General features: G+C 34.6%; 1 pseudogene; it reads right to left on the reverse strand.

Annotated features, from left to right (window-relative positions):
* Nucleotides 1–2,224: 2,224 nt before the first annotated feature.
* Nucleotides 2,225–22,452, reverse strand: part of LOC109117350 — a 51,548-nt pseudogene continuing 31,320 nt past the window's right edge.

The raw sequence follows: 22,452 nt of genomic DNA on the forward strand, positions 1-22,452 counted from the left end.
TGTTGGTAAGGTGTCCTTTTTCAGGAAAGTGTCTTATTTCTCTATCAATTTTGAAGGATAGTTTTGTAGGGTACATCAATCTGGGTTGAAGGCTGTTTTATTTGAGAGCTTGAACTACATCACTCAAAGCTCTTGATAGACTTTCATTTGTATATGACTTGTTTCTTTTCTTTGGCTGTTTGTAGAATTTTTTTCTTCTGTTGAGTTTCTGGAATCTTAACTATTATATCCCTATGTGTAGATTTTTCATTTGTCATGGCTAGTTGGAGTCTTATATACCTCATTTATCTGTATGTTAAATTGTTTGGCCCTACTGGGGAAGTTTTCTGCCATTACTTTTGTGAACAGTTTTTTTTATGTCATCTGCACTCTCTTCTGTTTCTTCATTGACTCTGATCAGTCTAATATTCTTCTTTGCATCTACTCGCAGCTGTTGGATTGATTTCTCATGGTCCCTTACTATTTTAAAAATTATTTTCTTTTTCTGTTCACTAATTTCAATCCTATCTTCTGCATCGGAAATTCTATCTTTGCATTGGCTCACTCTGCTGTACAAATTTTCAATGGAGTTTTTAATCTCCTGGAAATCTGTTTGCATCTGTTTTAGGATTCCATGTGTTTCCTATGTTGGGATTCAGTTGTGCTACTCAGCTGCTCTATTTTTTTTATCTGTGTCCACTCTAGATTTGCTAGTCATATCTTGTACTGTGCTCACAATCTCTGGTAGTATGTGAGAAATTATTTCTGACTTAATTTTTTTCCAGATCCTCTTTTGTGCCAGTTCAATGACTCCAAGTAGTTGAGCATCAGATAGTTCCATCTCAATTACCTTTAGGGTTGCCTTAGGTGATCTGGAAGTCTGGTTTTGGGACTTGTTTCCGTGTCTTCTCCTTTCAACAGATGCAGCCTGCTGTGCCTTTATTTGAGAAAACTTTATGCTCACCTAGTGGTCTTCAACTCTCAGAAAGCCATCAAGAAACCTTTTCTCTGTTGCTCCCCAGTGCACCAATTCCTGGGTTCAAACCACCAATACTATGGGCTGGGCCTCTGACTGAAACTTTTGCACCTCTGTTGCTCTTTCCTTGGTTTGCCCCAGCCTCAGGTGTCAAGGTGGAGCCCAGGCTGGAATCTCCCTGCAGCCTCATTGGTCTGGACCACTCCTTGCTCCCCCTTTACACTCTTTATTTATTCAATTTTTTATTTGTAAATCATAGAAAGGATTTCAACTTTATTATTTTTATTCATTGCTATTTTTGCTCTTTTTGCATAGTAGTGCATTAAATTCTCTGCTAGCCTATTCTTATTTCAAATGCTGTGAGTCATGCCAGTATTGTCTGATACATGTTAGGATGACTTGTGCCAGAGTCTGCCACAGAGCCTCAGTAACTGGTGAGGACACTATAGACAAGTAAACACTCATCCAGTATAAAATGGAGGTATCTTTGCTGGGGTTTGGTGGGCTATTCATTCTGTAACTATCGTGACAAATTTCAAAATAATATTCAGGGAGAAATATGTCAGGAAAACTTTCAAATATATCATGTATAGATAATCATAATGAGTAAAAAATAAGACACATAAAATCATGAATCATATTAATAAAGGATGATTAAAGAAGAGTAAATGTAAAGATATATAAAATCATACATAGAAAAAAATCACTTCTTGACAGTCCCTAGTTCTTCCCCAAATAGACATATAAATTCAATACCTTGCCATATTACTTTCAAAAATCCTTTTTACTGCACAAGACCATGAGAGAGAAATTCTACAGAACACATTCTTGAATATTGCAAAAGCCAAATGTGAAAAAGAAAATTACAAGATCAACTACCACATCATTAAGAAATAATTGTATTATAAGCATGATATTTTTTGGCAATGTCATGAAAAATGAAAACTAATGTATTTAGAGATTCAGGAACATTAATTTATATTTAAACATTAGTGCATTAAAATAAGTGAAAAATAAAAATGACAGCCAAGTAGAAGGCAAAATAAATCAAATCAAACAACAAAATTAAAAATAAGAATGATTGTAGTAGAAGCAATGCAATAAAAATTCTGAATAAAATTCAAATTTAAAAGGAAATTATTATAACTGCTGGGAATTGGAATGCTCTTACACCAAGATTTGATCATTCAAGTAAATTCTAATATGGAACTGGAAATCAAGCATACTTGTGTCAGAACATTTCTACATTTAATAAATAATAAATTATACTTAAGAAGGCTTCTTTCTTCCAGAATGTGCTCTGCCTCTAAATCTTTGGAAAGGATTTCTTTCTAGCCTTAACAAAATAATGTAGCACTTGGGCACAAATATGCAACACAGTACCCCTGCACCGGAGGCCAAGATGGAGAAGATCTCCATGGCCACGATGACTTTCCCCTTGGTGCTGTGGTACACAAGGAGGAAGGTGATCCACACACTGCAGAACACCAGCATGCTGAAGGTCAGTAACTTGGCTTCATTGAATGTGTCAGGCAGGTTCCTGGATAGGAAAGCCACAGTAAAGCTCACCAGGGCCAGGGAGCTCAGATATCCTAGGACACAGTAGAGAGCAGTGAGTGAAACTTTATTGCACAGAACATGGCCATGTTCAGAGTGTGCATCTGTCTCAATAAAGGGTGGAGTTGTTCCCATCCAGACTCCACAGAGAGTGAGTTGGATCAGAGAACATATGGGGATGATGTAGTTAGGTGCCCCTCTACCAGCAAATGCCTCATTCTTCTCCCTAGAACAGTAACCTTAAAGGCCAGTACCACAGTAATAGTTTTTGCCAAGACAGTGGAAATGGCCAGAGTGAACACAGCTCCAAATGCGGTGTGCTGGAGGATGCACGTGGCTGTGTTGGGATGGCCAATGAAAAGTAAGGAGCCAAGAAAAACAGAAGATGAGGGAGATGAGCAGGGTGTAACTGAGAGTCCGGTTGTTAGCCTTGACAATGGCAGTGTTTTGATGTTTCACAAATAGGCCAAGAACAATAGCTGTGATAATGGTGAAGCTCAGGGCTATTCTTGCTAGTGCTTATCTCAAGGGATCTGCATATTCCATAAAAGTCATAGACTTTTTTAGGCAGTGGTCTCTCTGAATGTTGGCATATTGATTGTTGGACACATCATGCACTGCTCCATGTCTAGTGAGAAATTGAAGTTATCATGACAACAATTTCAATTTTTGTCTATCATTCACAGGCCTTACTCCAACTTGCTCAGTATTAGTTTAGAAAAATTCCTAACTTTTTCCCACATGTGTAATATATTATATAAGAAACAATTCCTCATGAATACTAGTCATCTCATTTATGATGATTTGGATGACCTTTACTATCTTCTTTAATCTGTCATATTGATAAGAGGAATTCTGCTTTTTCACAAAGAACAGTCCAATGTCTACCTAAATTAAATCTCTATGTGCTGTCCTAAGTTCTCATTCAATCATTAATCAGTTATTGAAAGACCACCATAATTTAAAAATGACAGGGAAGCAGACATTACCAGTAATAATTCATGACAGGAAGAGTAAGAATTGTCATGCTATACCCTATATAAGGTTATAATTTTCACCAAAAGACATACCTTAATATTGACTGAAATTGTCTAGAATCAGCATATCAATTTGGTAGATACTGAGGCCGGAGATTTAGCTCAGTGCTTTGGTGGCCTGCTTTGCAAGTGCAAAGACCCGAATTCAATCCCTGGCCAAATTAATGACATTCTTCTTCATTGAATCTTCCATCCAAACACATATATCAGTTTTATATTTGCAAAATATTTCTTTTAATTTATTACTAGTATTTTCCAAACTAGAATAATTCATCAGTTGGTATTTTATATTATAAAATATAATAAATATTACCTTATTAATTTCATCTTTACATGTTATATGAGTAAATTCCAGGAATATCTTAACATAAATCTTCTATTTAGTTACCACTAAATAAATTAGTTAATTAATTAGGATTTTATACTTACACATAGTAACATTGGAAAATAATACGTTATACTAAATATTTTCTAAGAAATTTTTATTTTATTTGTTTCCTTGAAAACACAGTATCAGCCAGCTCTTCCAGTGTAATTGACATTAGAAGCGTCACATGGAGAAATTTTGTCTCATTCTTGTCTTCCACTTTGTACCACAAAATACAATATCTACTTTGCATTTGGTAAATATTATTTATGGAATCGAAAAAATGTCCTCCTACTTCTAATTTAGTAAGAGTTGCTACTGTCATTATTTCTAAACTATCAAAAATTATTCAAGGTATTATACATTTAGCTATTTTTTTATTTTTATTTGCCAAGAAATTAGTGTGTTCAAATTGCTAAATAAAATGTGGTTATGGTCTAGGGCCCCATCACAATTTTTCATAGCCTTCAAAAAGAAAACTACAGTGTAAAATTCATTTCACAATCATTTGTGGCATTGGTGCAAGACTTTAACTCTTCATGTGAAATAACTTGCTCTCTGATTTGTGATTTTTGTGAAAGATTTTTAGCAATCAGTATTAATGTGGTCTTAAAGGCTTATACACATCACCACTTCACCAGTGAGGCACTAAACACTATAAAATTATAACAAAGTATTAAATTATGATCTGATATGTTAATACATAAAATCTGTGCATTTCCTCCTAATTTTCTTTGGATGGATTTCTGTATTCTTTTGAATTTCTGAATTCCAAGTGTTCATAAATTGATGCCAAACATTTCATACAACTTTTATATGACAGATTCCTGGCTTATCTGTGCAAATGACTAATTTCTTGGTAATTATGTTATTTTTTTTTTAGTTTGAAAATTTTATCTTTATTCCTGATCAAATTTATCAAGGTTATCAGGGTTTTTTTTTTAATAACATAAACTTTAGTTTTACTGTTTGTTTTGTCTGTGCATTCATTTTCTTAAAATATCTTTTCATGCTGTTTCTTGTATTCTATTTTATTTTTCAAGTTTCTGATCAAATCTTCAAATATCAAACTTCAGCCTTTATTTAAATATATAACAACAGTGTGCCCTGAATCCAGCAGACCAGAGAGGACTGGTACAGCTGAAGAGAGATCCAACTCTCATCCCAGCCTGCATCCAGTGAACTGGTGAGGATTTGTTAGACACTCAGTGAGCCCGCCCACACCATTGCCTACATCCAGCAGAACAGAAAGGCCAGGGTCAGCTCCATGGAGATCCTGCCTTCATCCTGGCCTGCACCCAGGGGACTGGTGAGGATAAGTTACCCATGCAGTAAGCCCAACCTCACCCAAGCTCATATCCGGTAGACTGGTAGGACTGGTGAGCCACACAGGTGCCTCTGTAGGATACACCCACCCCATGCTCTTGGGGCTTCTGATTGTGTCAGTTCCAGGATCCACTCTGCAGAGCCACAGGTGGTCATAAAGTACTTTTTACTGAGCTCCAGAAGATAGAACAGAAGTGAAAAACTGCAATAAAGGCACATCAGACCTCCATAGTTGTTAAGTTGAAGGGATCACCACCATCCATCAGAACTTTGACTAGCTTCAGAGAAAAGGCAGAGGGAACCTGTAGTAGAATCTTGCAGAGTTCAACCCAGAGGGAACTCAGGGAGCTCAATTTGGGCCTGGCAGACAGAGTTCAGCCTGGATCTCAGGGGCCTGTCATCAGCTATCTAGGACTAAATAAATTAGTTCTGCACATTGCTGCTCACATTGTCTATTGTGACAGCAGATATATACCCTGAAAGAGGCTCTTCAAATATTTTTCTTCTTTCTTTTCCTCATTCTATTCGACAGTTCTTTCTTTTTTCTGTCTTATATTTCCCACTCACTCTCTTACTCCCCCATATTATACTTCATCTCCCTTTCTGTTCCTATTCCTGCCCTAACTCAGATATCTTCTTTTTTGTCTTTTCTTCTTTCTTTCTTTTCTTTTTTCCTCCCTTTTTCCTTCACCTGAGGGACACTAGTTGCAAAACAAAGTGAGATCATATTACCATTAAGTTGTTCTATTCTTGACTTTGTTCCTGCACTTTGTCTTTCCTTCTGGTCTTCAACAGTTTCCTAAAGTTGTCCTTTCTGATATTATGAAAAGACAATGTCTATGAGTCATTAGAGACCCAACACATAGAGACCAACTTGATTAGGAAGATCAAACTACTGGCCCAGGAATTAAAGCAATGACAGCCCAAAAACAAAAATAAAAATGAGAAAACACTTAAGCAAGATACAAAGACAGACTTCTAGTTAACCAACAGCAAACTCTAGGGGAAATGACGTGGAAAAGTGTGACAATAAACCACTAGGACACCCTGAACTCATAGCATGGGAAGTAACAAAACAGATAAATCAGGCTTTAGAAAATTCAAAACAGAAATAATTTCCCAGATGGCTAAAATAATGGTGAACACAATGAAAGACATGATTAGGGACTCCAAAACAGAAACTGACAAAAAATAGATGATCTGAGGAACATGACAGAAGCCATAAAGGCCCAACATAAGAAAGAAATGGAAACCATGAATGCCCAACATAGGACAGAAATGAAAACCATGAAATAGATTCAAGCAGATATTGAGGAGATTAAAAACTCCATTGAATGTTTTCACAGCAGGATAAATGAATGTGAAGATATAATTTCAGATATAGAAGATAGGATAGCAGTCAGTGAACATGAAGAGAGATCTCTTAAAAACAGTAAGGGATCATGAGAAATTCATCCAACAACTCCTAAATGATGCAAAGAAGAATAACATAAAACTGATAGAAATCCATAAAGTAGCAGGAGAAAATACAAATGACTTCAAAAAAGCTGTTGGCAGAATTAATGACAGAAAACTTTTCAGAGGGGAAGAATTTTACATACACATAAGTGAGGCATATAGGACATCAACTAACCATGATAAAAAAAAACTATACCTAGACATATAATAGTCAAGATACCAGAAATCCAACAGAAGAACAAAATACTATAAGCAGTAAGAGAAAAGGAACAAATCACATGCAAAGGAAAGCCCATCAGAATCACAGCAGACTTTTCAACACAAACCCTGAGGTCAAGGAGAGCCTGAGTGAGGTATTTCAAGTCCTCAAAGAAAAAAACTCCAACCTAGATTGGTGTATCTTGCAAAACTCTCTTACAAAATGGATGGGAAATTGAGATACTTCCATGACAAAGAACACATGAGAAAATTCATGAATACCAAACCAGCACTACAAGGAATTCTAAACAAAATCCTAGAAAAAGACAATGAAGGTCACAACACCATGAAGCCCAATAGACCAAATCAAATAGGCAAGGCAAGAAACTAGGGGGATAGAGGGAAAATTAAAATAGCCAACAACAGTAAAATAATATGACAATAAGTCAATACATATAAGTTATAACCATCAATGTTAATGGCCTCAATTCACCAATCAAGAGAAATAGACTGGAAGAATGGACTAAGAAGCAAAATCCAAAAAAATGTTGTATACAGAAATATGCCTAGGGCAAAAAGAAAACCACAGACTGAAAGTGAAAGGATGTAAAACAGTTCTCCATGTGACAGAAGCTAAAACAAAAAAAGCAGGGTAGCAATCCTATTCACAGACAATATAAATTTCAAACCAAACTTGATTAAGAGAGACAAAGAAGTCCATTACATCCCTGCAAAGGGTGCAATTCAAGAGGAAGAGATGACAATTATAAATATATAAGCACCAAAGATTAATGCCGCCAATTATATAAAATAAATATTAGGAACATGAAAAACCAAATAAGCATTAATGCAATTATAGTAAGTGGGCCAAATATATCACTATCACAAGTAGGCAATTCATCTAGACAAAAATTCAACAGTGAAATAACAGAACTGAACCAAGCTTTTGAACACATGGACTTAATAGATGGTTATAGACTGTTCCACCCCACAAACTCAGAATATGCATTCTTTTCAGTTGAACATGGGCCATTCTCCAAAACAGAACACATACTAGATCATAGAACATGTTTAAATAAGTGCAAAGGAATCAAAGCTATCCCAGGTGTATTATCAGACCATAGTGCAATTAAGCTGTAGATCAATAGAATAAGAAATTGTAAGAACTTCACAAACACATGGAAATTGAACAACTCTCTCCTTTACAATCAATGGGTCATACAGGAAATTTAAAAAAAGTCAGTATTTACAAATAAATGATAATGTCGATACAACATACAGAAATCTATGGCACACAATGAAAGCACTTCTAAGTGGAAAATTCATAGCAGTGAGTACCCATGTGAGAAAAAGAGAGGGAGCTCAAATAAATAACCTACTGATGAATCTTAGACTCACAGAAAAAGAAGAGGGAGAAAAACCCAAATCTTACACAAGAGAGGAAATTTTATAAAGATCAGAGCAGAAATTAGTACAATTGAAACTAAGAAAATGATACAAAAATAAATGAATTGGAGAGGTTTTTTTGAAATAATATATAAAATTAATAAACCCTTAGCCAACCTTGTCAAAAAGAGGAAGAAAAGGGTGAAACCCATGCAATTAGGAATGAAAAAGGTGAAGTGACAATAGATCCAGCAGAAATCCAGAGGATCATTAATATATACTCCAAGAACCTGTATTCTACTAAAATGGAAAACACAAAAGAAATGGACAGATCTCTAGATACTTATGAATTAGCAAAATTGAATGACTAAGATAAAAATCTCTAAATACCCCAATTACAATCAGTGAAATTGAAAGTGTAATTAAAAGTTTACCAATGAAGAAAAGCCAGGACTGATAGAAGCACTACTGAATTCTACAACACATTTAGAAGAGAATTAGTGCCACTACAGTTTTCAGTGAAATAGAAAGGGAAGCAATTCTTCCAAATTCATTCCTGGAAGCAAATATTACCTTGATTCCCAAACCATGGAAAGACTCAACCAAAACAGAGAACTACAGGCCAGTCTCTTTAATGAATATAGATGCAAAAATCCATAATAAGATACAGGTGAACAGAATACAGAGAGTCACCAAGAAGATCATAACCCTGACCAAGCTGGATTTATTCCAAGGATGCAAGGATGGTTCTACGTAGGTAAATCAATAAATATAATACACTATATTGAAAGAGTCAAGGACAAAAACCATATGATCCTCTCAATAGATGCAGAAAATGCATTCCAAAAAGTCCAACACCCATTCAAGATAAAAATGCTGCAGAAAACTGGAATAGATGGTCTTTATCTCAACTTCATAAATGCTAACTGAAAAACCAGCAGCCAACATCATATTAAATGGCCAAAACCTGAAATCCTTCGTGTTAAAATCACAAACAAGACAAGGATTCCCACTATCACCACTCCTGTCCAATATAGTTCTGGAAACATTAGCTAAAGCAATTACACAAGAGAAAGAAATAATAGCAATAAAGATAGGAAAGGAAGGAGTTAAATGGTCATTATTTGCTGATGTTTTGATACTCTACAAAGAAAACTCAAAAAGCCCTGCCAAAAGACTTCGAGACTTAACTGACACTTTCAGAATAGTAGCTGGATACAAGGTGAAGAATCAAAAATTAAGAGCCTTCTTTTACACAAATAACAGACTCACTGAGAGAGAAATTAGGGAAATAACTCCTTTTACAATACCATCCAAAAAAATTGAAGTATCTAGGAATCAATCTAATGAAAGAAGCAAAAGGCCTCTACACTGAAAACTACAGTTCTCTCAAAAAAGAGACTTAAAGAGGATAGAACAAAATGATAAAATATCTCCTGTTCCTTGGTAGGAAAAATCAATGCAGTCAAAATGGTCATACATCCAAAACTACTATATAGATTCAATGCAATTCCAATTGAAATTCCAACAGTATATTTCACAGAACTAGAAAAAATAATCCAAAAATTCAGTTGGAACCATAAGAGAACTAGAGAGCAAAAGCCATTCTAGGCAACAGAGAAATGGCAGGGGTTGTAACAATCCCCAACTTGAAACTATACTACAAAGCCAGTAAGATAAAAACAGCATGGCACTGGAAAAGAAAATGACCTAAGGATGAGTGGAATAGATTGGAAGATACAGAAACAATTCCACATGATCTCAGCTACCTCATCTTTTAAAAAGGAGCCAGCCATTCTCAGTGGAGGAAAGATAGCCTCTTTAATAAATGGTGTTGGAAAAACTTGATCTCAATGTGCAAAACATTAAAACTACACCCTTATTTTTCACCATGCAATAAAATAAAATCCAAGTGGATTAAAGATCTAAATGTGAAAAAAGAAACACTAAACTTGCTGGAAGATAAGTTAGGCAGAACTCGTGAAGACATTGGCATAGGAAAAGACTTTATGAACAAATCCTCACAGGAACTAGCAGAAAGAATCAACAACTAGGATTTCATCTTATTAAAAATCTTCTGCACTGCAAAAGAAAAGTTCAACAGAACTAAGAGATAACCTACAATGTGGGAAAAATATTTTACCAGCTGCTCCTCAGACAAAGGACTCTTGTCTAGAATATATAAAGAACTCAGAACAATCAGTTCACCCCAAATATAAGGACCCAATTCAAAAATGGGCATTGGAAATGAACAAACATTTCTCAGACAAAGAAATAAAAGCAGCAAATAGATATGTGAAAAAAAATGTTCCACATCACTGGTCATTTGAGAGATGCAGATGAAAACAAAACTAAGATTCCACCTCACCCTAGAATGAATGGCTGCTATCAAGAAATCAACCAATAACAAATGCTGTCCACCTTGTGAGGAGAAAGGAACCCTTCTCCATTGTTAGTGGGAGTGCAGACTGGTGCAACCACTATGGAAATCAATGTAGAGATACCTCAAAGAGCAAGGATTAGAGATTCCATTTGACCCAGCTAGCCCTCTGCTGGGTATTTTTCCAAAAGAATTGAAAGAACCATATCACAGTGATATATGTGCACCCATGTTTATAGTGGCACAGTTTGTAATAGCTAAAACTTGGAAACGGCCCATATGCCCATCAGTTGGAGACTTGATAAAGAAGATGTGGTTTTGCTATAAAATGTAGCACTACTCAAAATAAATACTGACAAGCTAGAGTCATTCATCAGAAAATGGATGCACATTGAGGCCATACTCTTAAGAGAAATAAATACGAGACTCATATAAAAATATCGAATAGTTTCTCTGTTGTGAAAAACTAAAAGTGTAAATAAGATCCAAATGTTATAATTGACAACGTGAAATAGGAAGAAAAAAGGCTAAAGGTGTAGGGGAAGTGGTAAGGGTAGAGGAAACAAAATAAGGGGGAAAATATGAGAAAACAAAAAAAAATTAAAAAAAGTTTTGCAAATAGGGAAGGGTGGAGGGGATGAATAGAGGGCAACTACAAGGAGAAAATATGAGAACCAAGACCTGTCCTGTAAAGGTACAAGATCTCAATGACGAATGTAACTGTTCTATATACATAAAAAAAACAGTAAACTATATGAAAAAATAAATAAATATATAACAACATATATGTATATAGAAGGTACATATTTGTCTCTAAAGGTAGTTTTACCTTCAACCCAAAAGTTTCATAAATAATATTCTCAGTTGCAGTCACTAAAAAAATTATTTTAAAAATACTGTATAGTAAGAAGACATGATTGAAGACTGTATTTCTTAAACCAGAGAACTGATTTTAGATGCATTCTTCTTTATAAATTCACATGGAAAACATATTTCAAATTACCACACAACCATTTTGATTTTGTACACCCAATGTAACTCTCTTGTACATGGTATGATGAAGCTCATTACATTTCAAAACTAACTCAAAATTATGCTAAGGAAATTATAAAAGTAAAACACATATAAATCAGAAAAATAAATAAATAATATATAGCAGAGAGGCAGTTATACCATGTCAAAGTTCATTATTGTAAATTCAAATATTACCAAGATGATACTTCTGGTATTCAAAAGTCTTCAAAATTAGTTTTTTGTACCATTTCTACACCATACACAAAATTCATCACCATTTTCTTTCTTGTTCAATAACACTGAACCTCATTTTATATAGCTCACCTACAATACAAATCGTGAAGATCCCATACTCTCTACTACTGTTAATTATATCAAGAAATTATCATATCTTCTACTCATCTAATATAGTACAGATTATATGGGTTTTGTGAAAAAATGTACTATACATTGATTGAAAATATAGATGTGATAATTTATTACTTCCTATACTATATGTAAATGTAATCTTTGTGTCTGTGTCACTACTATAACTCATGCAATATGCAATGTGTAATTGAAAATAATGGTATATTAAATTTTAAATACTTATTATAATAAAAGGCACATAGCCACTAATGTCTCTCAAAATGCTTCCTCTTACTTCATAGGCCCTTATCTCACAATTCTTTCCACTTTCTGAATCAGTTCTAAAATTCTCCTTTGTGTCTCTATGAGTAATGATTAACCCAAGCTGCCAAGTACATTCCAATGAAAAAGCAGGCTTGTAAAACATTGTGGTATGACCTCATCCACCTGTTCATTGAGTCTGCCACAATGCTCCCTTTTGCTCTTCCCCCAAATCAAAAAGAGTGTGAAAGGTAAACATTATGAAGTTGTTTCAGTCAAAGAATGCAAATGAAAATGCTTATCAAAAACTGCTTCAGAAAAGCCATTTTAGGCAACAGACACATGGCACCAGGTATAATAATTCCCAATTTGAAACTATACTACAAAGCCACTGTGATAAAAACAGCATGGTACTGGCAAAGAAATAGGCCTGAGGATCAGTGGAACAGACTGCAAGACACAAAAACAAACCCAAATATACTCAGCTACCTCATCTTTGACAAAAGAGCTGACCATCCTCAGTGGAGGAAAGATAGCCTCTTTAATAAATGGTGTTGGGAAAACTGGATGTCAACGTGCCACAGATTAAAATTAGACCCTTATCTTTTGCCATGCACTAAATTAAAATCCAAAGGGATTAAAGATCTAAATATTAAAAGAAACATTAAACTTACTGGAAGGTAAATTAGGCAGAACTCTGGAAGAAATTGGTATAGGAAAAGACTTTATGAACAAATCCTCAGTAGCACAGGAACTACCAAACAGAATCAACAACTGGGATCTCATCTTACTAAAAAGCTTCTGTACTTCACAAGAAACCATTAGCAGAACTAAGAGACAATCTACAATGTGGGAAAAATTTTTCACCAGCTGCTCCTCAGATAGAGGACTATTATCAAGGATATATAAAGAACTCAAAACAATCAGCCCCCCTAAATATAAAGACCCAATTCAAAAATGGACATCCGAAATGAACAGACATTTCTCAAACAAAGAAGTAAAAGCAGTAAGTAAATATATGAAAGAATGTTCCACATCACTGATCATTCGAGAGATGCAGATGAAAACAACACTGAGATTAAACCTCACCCCACAAACAATGGCTGCTATCAAGAAATCACACAATAACAAATGTTGGCGGGGTTGTGGGGAGAAAGGAACCCTTCTCCATTATTGGTGGGAGTGCAGATTGGTGCAACCACTATGGAAATCAATATGGAGATACCTCAAAGAGCTTGGACTGGAGGTTCCATTTGATGCAGCCATCTCTCTGCTGGGTATCTTTCCAAAAGAACTAAAAGAATCATATCACAGAGAAGTATGTGCACCCATGTTTATAGCGGCACAGTTTGTAATAGCTAAATCTTGGAAACGGCCCATTTGCCCACCCGTTGGAAACTGGATAAAGAAGATGTGGTTTTTCTATAAAATGGAATATTACTCAGCCATAAAGAACGAGAAAATAGATTCATTCATAGGAAAATGGATACATATTGAAGATATACCCCTAAGTGAAATAAATAAGGCACACATGTGTAAATACTGAATAGTTTCCCTGGTGTGAATAATCTGCAATAATACATAAGATCCTAGTAAGATTATTGACATTTAGAAATGGGAAGAAAGGAGCTAAAGGTGTAGGGAAGGTGGGATTGTAGGGGAAGGGTAATAAGAGAAAAGAAAAAATGTGTGATAATGAAAAGATGAAAATAAAGTGTTTGTAGATGGGGAGGGGAGGAGGGGGTGAAGGGAGGGTAGGGGAAGGGGAAAAATGAGAATCAAGACTTGTCATGTAGAGGTACAAGATCCCAACAATGAATGTAACTGTACTGTATGCCTAAAATGTACCAATAAACTCAATTAAAGCTGAAAAAGAAACTGCTTCGGAGAGTTTCAAGAATTATGGTGTAAGTCTGTTCAAAGTAAGTGAGAGTGTTTTGAGTGAGATTTCTGATAGTTTATTTCACAGTCATTTTCAAAATTTAAATGCACACTGATTGTGGAAAACACCCAGGATTCAGCCTCCCTTGTCTGTTACTAATTCCACGAGAGCAGGGATAAAATCCTAAGGATTGACATAAGGTTAGAACAAGAGCATGCTTTACACCCTCACCTGTGCCAAGAAAAGTGCTAGGTATTGAGAAAGTTAGGATCTGGAAAATCATTGTGTTCAATAGTATCTAAATGTAGTTTCACAAAAGTTGAAATGCTGTTACTTAATAATATTGTGTTAAATTTTATGATGGATGTGAAGCAGAAGCAACTTTGGGAGGTAAAGACTTTCATTTCACTAGTATTTATTCTTTTAAAAATAATTTTAGTAGTATATATTTGTAATTCATGCAGTTTGCAATCATCTTGGGGAGTGGTTACATGTACATACCGCAGCTTGCTTCATTTTTGAAATCCTCTCCTGCCCTCCCCCATCCCTCACCAAATTTTTCATACTTGTTGATATTATTTATCTTAGCTCATACTATGGCACATAATGCTTATGTTAATTGGGATTATCAGGTTCCCATACCAGCATATATCTATTATTTGCCCTTGAGAGCATAGCACTTTCTTATTACTTAGTTTTTGTGGAACAGAGAGCAACAACCAGGAGCTTTACATTGCATTACATTACAGCCCTTTTTTATTTTTGATTTAGTAAAATTGTCTCATGATGTCACTAGGTCATCCCAGGTAGAGCTCAGACTTTCAATCCTTCTGCCTGAGCTTCCCAGGGTGCTGGGAAAATAGGCATGCATCAACATACTGGCCTGGGAAAAATGCTTTCAGTGGGTCTAGAAAAATACATCAAAGGAGCCAGGTATGATGTCACATGCTTATATTCCCTACTCCCCTAGCTGTAATAGGTGGGTCACAAGTTTTAGTTGAGTTTGGGAAAGTTTGTAAGATTCTTTTTCAAAAATAGCAAGATAAAAAGGGCTGACAATGTGGCCCAGTGCAAGACTGTGTCCCCAGAAGACCAAAAAAAAGAAGAAGAAATCTCAAATATAGTTCAAAGGACAGTGAGTGCAGTTTTCAAAGGATAATCATACAGAGATAAAGTGATAGAGAAATAAAGAATTTCCTTTTACTCTTATGCTCAAAATCATGTTCTCTTTGTTCTCTTCTTGGGTTTATGTGAGACAAAAGAAAGCCAGACAACTGGCCCAGAACTGTTACTCTTACCTGTATCATTGGTGACCTGATTCTGTGGGCAAGGGGTGCAATCAAAACAACAGGCAGCCTTTCCATCCTGGGGTGATTTCCTAAATCCAGGACTACAGCTCTCAGGGCATGCAGAGTGGGGAGTCTGGGGACAATCAGGTTTGTGTTGATACATTTCATAACTTCCATTTAATCTTTCACAGGCATAGTGACAGATTTAATTTGTAAAAATGCATAAAGCCAAGTATTTCACTGAATCCCAAGGAACTGGGAGCAACAACCAGGAGCTTTACATTGCATTATATTACAGCCCTTTTTGATTTTTGATTTAGTAAAATTGTTTCATGGTGTCACTAGGTCATCCCAGGTAGAGTTCAGACTTTCAATCCTTCTGCCTGAGCTTCTATGTTCTCCAGTGGGATTTTTCAGCTGGAGGTCCTTCAGAAATAGGTGCAGCTAAAAGGATGCATAATTCTATGATGAATTGGATCCCAGTGTTAGAAAACAAAACCTGAGTAGGGGACAGTATCTAAATATTTTATTCCTTATTTTATACGGGATCTTTAACACAGGCATCATATGAAATGGAATGAATTAAATATCATAATGTATATAAAATATCAGCTTCCCTAGAAGGTATTTCAACAAAATCTGTGTAAATATATGGTTTATATGAATGGCAAAGCTTTCTACTAACATTTTTGTAATGGTTCCCACAGAATCTAATGGTAAAATGACATTATCAATACCAAAATGGTTGTAGAATTCAATGTAAGTTTATGATAAAATATCTGCTGTAGTGTTTAGCACAATTTGGTACACAAAGAAATATACTTTATACAATTATATTTTTAAAAAACTGTGTGGGAAATGTTTTGATTTTTATTGTAAATGTGAAGTAGGTAAAGCATTAACATTTCTGGGAACCAATGTAATGATCTTGATTCAGCTTCACGTTAAAATTAGTACAGACTTTGGGTTTTTCAAAAATGATCTTTGTTTACTGGTTTTGAGCACTTGCAGAAAGCACTTTTAAATGACCTTGATAATAGGGACTGCCTTATAATTAAAAAAAAATTACCTGCCAGGGGAGAACACTGCAGTGTCCCCGCTTCCCCTTGGTTGTATTTCAGCTTCTTGAAGAAGCATCTCTTGGAGTGCTTGCACCACTAAATGCACATCATTACATGCATTGTAACTCCCTTCACTCATGGTCATGTCAAAACCATTAGCAGAAATCCATGTGAGAGAAGTATTAGGTGTACAGTCCTTCAGTGAACAAGCAGAATCATAGAATGAGCAGTGGAAATTCTGGAACCAATACAGAGTGAGAAAAGTGTCTTCTGGGTATTTGAAGGGGGTAGCTATCTGGATAAACTTATTAAAACCAGAAATCTCATCATGGTGGTGTGAAAGAATGAGAGTTCCATGGAATGAGTCAAGGATGAATTTTCTCCCAGTCATGTCAGCATGCTATTGTGAGTTTGTGACCCAGACTCTCCCGGTCACTAAATGTAACCCTATATGATGGTTTATATGATTTAGACTATCAGTATCATAGTAAATAATAACCACATTTACTGGAGATGTTTCCCTAGTCAGGAAATCTTTCAGCTTTGTAATGGAGAAGTATGAAACAAGAGTGTTTGCAATCATTTTTACAAAAGCTACACAAATTCCATTCCTATTCATCTCTCATCTCATATCTGAAAGAAATTGAAATCCATTCTGACCTTCTATGATGACCAGTCCCACTCAGGTCCAGTGGAAATGAAGCATAAAGAAAACCATGCCAAAGGCCAGATATGAATCCTTTGGAGCCATCTGATGGAGAGAAGGAAACTGACTATTTTCACTTAACTCAGGATCAAAAGCACCAAAGGTAAGCTAAAAGGAAAAGAAAATTGGGAGTTATGTGAAGAGAGTTGACGAAAGCACAATCTTAAACCTAAAGGGTACTAAGAAAGAGATGAAAATTGAAAAAGGAAATATTCATTGTTCCATCTATTTAATCATATCCTTTCATAAGTGTACTATTTTAGAAAATATCTGAGCAAACTCTGAGGTCAGGAAATCTTTAATTTCCTCTGTCCCTCCTTTTCAATGTACATAAAGAAAATGTGAGTAATTAACCAATCTCAGTGTGTTACATTTTGAGGTTGTGCAATTTGTGTGACAAACACATTCCATCCACATATTCACTATCCTTAGGAAGTGAACCTCAAACTGTCAACTAATATGACATGATTTTATCACTCCCTATTTACTGTCCCTTACCTGTGGAAATTTGTAGAGTTCCATCAATGGTCCAGTTTGGGAAGAAATTGCCCATGGTGATCCTGTTAGCAATGCTATACACTTAGTCTCTCCCCCACAGCTATAGTTAGGTGTCCCATTTTTTTCCTGTGTACAAAGTGAGGAAACTCTCCAGTAATTTCTAGTAACTGAAAAGTAGATTTCATATCTCAGAGATATGTTGGGTAAAAGATGAGGATTCCTGTTGATATCTTCAATGGCAAAAACAAATGCTAGAACATTTTGATAATTGTTGGGTATAAGACTGAAAAAAGAGAAAAATAGCCCTTAGAAAAAATACTCAATACATGATTCCAGCCCAATCCAGAACCATTTCACTTACTAACTGAATGTTGTATCTCTCCCTAAATTCATATCCTAAGAGCCTAAATCTGAATGTGCTTGTTTTAGGTTGATTTTTGAAAGTAAACTAAATTCTGCCTGTGGATTTTTCATGTATGAGATTTTTGTCCTTACAATAGACCAAAGAGAACTTTTTTCATGTTTCTGTCATAGGAGGAAACATTGACAAGGCTCCACACAAAACACTGAATTAGGTGTTGTCTTAATTTCTCAGCCTGAACATAAAATAAAGGTACATAAATCATTCATAGATATGTCATTTGTGATATTTCCTCAGCAGCCTGAGTTAACACAACATTCTATGTCAATACAAAGGCTTAGAAACTGTAATCTATTTCTGGAAGAACTGGTGCCTATGAGGTATTAGAAGTTTTACTAAAGCAGATACTATAACATAGGGTCAAAGAGGTTCTTACAAAATTCCATATACAAAGAGGAAAATGGTTCCATTTATAAAGGAAAATGCAAAGGATGTGAAAAGCAGAAAGCATTTACAGTGGGCTTTATAAATATTTCCCATTATGAAAAACTATGACAGTCTCACTCAGCAATGCACCACTAAATGATTCATATTACAGACATGACATCCACATGAAGTTGAAGTACTAAAAAGGCAGAAAATAATGCGACCTGAAGGGCCCACACATGCCAAATATGATGGCATCTGTAGGGTGAATATGCAGCAGCAGAAAGCTGGCCCTGCTACCACTGAAACCCAAGTAGCTCCTGTTACCTTCAGAGCCCCACAGAAGGAGAAACTTTTTTTTTTTTTTTTGCTACTGGGGATTGAACTCGGGTCCTTGCCCTTGCAAGGCAGGCCAACGAACTACTGAGCTAAATCACAGGCCCGAGAAACTTTGATAAGGCAAATATATTTGTAAGAGAAACAAAGGACAGATATGGGTGAAAACTCTTAGGATACTAAGAGATGTGACAGTGCACATATATCATCCTTTTCACATTAAAAAGAGAAAAATAATTTCAATGCCACATTTAACACCTGTGGTAGTGCTTTTTCTACCTAGGTCCTGTGCTCCACATTTCGCAACACCTTATAAATGCAATGATTAGCATGTCTCCATTATTCTGGTGTGAATACTTTGTTTTCTGTTTTCAGATTACAGCTTACCATATTCCAGGGTTTATTTTTCATGTATTCATATGTACTTGCTTTTTGTTATTCTACTGTGTCCCTCTTACTTGGGTAAGTGCTACATTTGCAATTTATCATGTACTATATAATTAAATAGCAGCTGCCAAATTGCTTATATTTTCTCATCTGTTTAGAAGTTAATGGACTTTTCAACTTTCAGCCATTCTTACATCATTCACCTATATTTGGTTTTTTTTTCTCATTGAGTTTATTGGTACATTTTAGGTATACAGTACAGTAACATTCATCATTGGGATCATATATCTTTACATGACAGATCTGGTTCTCATTTTTCTCCTTATCCCTCCCATCCCTTAAACCCCCTCCTCTCTTCCCATTTACAAATACTTTATTTCCATTTTTCATTTTCTCATATTTTTTTCTTTTCCCTTATTTCCTTAGCCCTACCATTTCCACTTCCCCTACACTTTTAGCCCTTTTATTCCTATTCACCTATATTTGTTTACAAATGTTTCTTCCCTATTATATCCTTCATATCTAATTTATATTAGAATATTTTCTAATTCCTTGCATGTTTGTGGGTTTGGGGGGCATTGATTTGTGCTTTGTTCTGAACTAAAATTGAATTTTGTATTTTTTAATCATCCAATATAAACCATGGAATCTTCAAATTTTTAAAAATATACATGTTTCTTTGCAAATTTTCATTATGGAGGTTTTCTGGTTAAAATCTGTTGTAGAAGCCAGGAGTGATAATGCACAGCTTTAATCCCAGAACTTGGGAGGCTGAGACAGGAGGATGGCTGTGAGTTTGAGACCAGCCTGGGCTACATAGTGAGTTCTAGGTCAGTCTCAGCTACATAGTGAATGGCTGTCTCAAAAAATAAAGAAACAAACAATATGTATATATGTGTATATATATATATATATATATATTATACATAATATAATTAAAATATATAATCTGTTGTAGACTTCATTTCTATGAATAGTTTAAAAGTATTTTTTAGTTTCATGTTGCTATGTTTAAATATTCAGCAATAAAGTATCCAAACCCATTATTATTTTTTATGTCTTTGTGTTGCTGACAGTGATAAAAAAAAATTGTGGATTTCCATATGTGTTAAGCTGCTTCTTGTGTCATTGCAATGTGAAGTGAATTTGAGGTCTTTATTTAGTGTTTTTTCCTCAGAAGTTACTAGTGTCTGCTTCAGTCATGTCCACTGAAATGATACTAATTTTCTTTACTTCCTTTTCCATAACTCTAAATTAATCAGAGAAGATCTAATTTCTTTCCTTCCAGTAACTGGTCACTCAAAGCAAATATTTCCATAAATAACTGTAAATAAAGAAAAAATGATATAGTTATCTAAAAACTCTTTGGTAATGTGACCTTTAAAAATATTAAATACAAACTATCAAAGTCAAAATACAAAAATTTTAACTATTAGGAATAAAAACATTAAATCATACTTAGGTAATAAAATTTGAAGGGAAATGAAAGCATATTAAGATTTTCATCTGTCATTGGGGAGTCATTCAGACACATTTTTGATGTCTTATAACAGCTGTTTCCTTAAAGTGGAAAAATTTAAACAAAATTCCACAATTGTCCCACTTATGTATTCCTTAAGGACACAACTCCAGATATAACAGTTCAGAAGGACAAAGGTAATTAATGATTTAGAAGCACATTCATAACCTTATAGTGTCACATGTTCACTTTAGAGCTTTTAGTATTATGAAGTAACGTATCTAAACATTATTACAAGATGGACAACAATAGCATCTTTTAATCTTTAAACAAAACATAGATATCAGATAGATAAGTATATATAATGATGATGAATGTAAATAGACAAATGGATATGATGCTAACCCTGATAAATCATATTTTTATCATACTTGTGATTCTCTATGTATAAAATCAAACTTGTTCTATCAAGAATGAAGGAAACATAATATAATTCAGGTTTGAGCTGGATGAGCAAGTAATTTCTTTATCTGAATCAGCTTTGGAAATGTCCAAAATACAGAAATCTTTTTTTTAGCCCTCAGAAATTCTGATTCAGTGATGTACTACATGAGCAGTCTTGAAAGCACACCTTTACTCACTTCCACTATTGCAGACACAAATGCAAATTTCCTACCTAAGTTTAGTAAACATGTGAGCAATGTATAAATCAATAGTCATTATGAAGAATTAATAACATAAGAGACAAGTCAAACCAGTGATTAGAATCTAATAGGTTGGAGCCACATAAATAGCAAGGGAAGAAAAGCGGTGAGAAAATATGTCTCCTCTTAGCTAAAGCATTCAAGTGTTGCTTGGCAAATAAACAATAGTTAAAAATATTATATAAGAAAGTGAAATAATTCTGCACTTCAAAACAAGGGAAAATACAATAAATATGTTCAATATAATTAAATATTGGGGTAAGAGATTGGAAAGCAAGAATATGAATGAAGTCAATATTAAAGAAGCCAATAAATATTAACAGATACATTTCTATAGAATGGTCACTCAAAACATCTAAAAAATGAAAGAAAATTAGGAAAATTAATTCTAAAGAAAATCATGTAAGAAAAAGAAGAATATACAAGTTAATGTAGCTAGATTTAAATTCTTGTACTTGCCTTTGTAAAAGATGTGTTTAATAAAATGTACATATAATTATACAAAGGGACTGAAATAAAATTTAATGTAAAATTATAGAAATATACCTTTATATTTCAACAGAGCTCTGAAAGAATAAAATTTGCAACATACTGTAAGCCTGAATGTATTTACAATTTTTCTAAAATTATAGGTATTCAGTCCACTAAAATATATTTTTAAAACAACATAGATAATAAATCTGTGTGTTTATAAAGTTTGTATTAGCTAGTTATAAGTATGAAAATGTGAAAAGAAATAGTTCTGAGTATGTCATTAAAACTTTGATAGTGTTTCTCTAATCTTATCTTTCCTGAAGGAGAGAAATGTTACCTTTACCATAGACTACACAACATATTATACTAATCAGAACCCATTTGTTTTTACATATATTAATTATGCAAAAACGTATTTCTTTCACATTGTATCTTTAAAGATAACTAAAACAAAATTTTTGTCCATATTCATCTATATGGAGACGTGCATGAAGTGATAAAAATGCTAAATTGCTTTATTTAATTACTGGAAAATATAAATAAAGTTAGTATTTTACATGTCGTCCCATAAAAATACACTGC

Source organism: Fukomys damarensis, unplaced genomic scaffold (genome assembly GCF_012274545.1).
Source record: "Fukomys damarensis isolate Sample0158 unplaced genomic scaffold, DMR_v1.0_HiC HiC_scaffold_37, whole genome shotgun sequence".
NCBI lineage: Eukaryota > Metazoa > Chordata > Mammalia > Rodentia > Bathyergidae > Fukomys > Fukomys damarensis.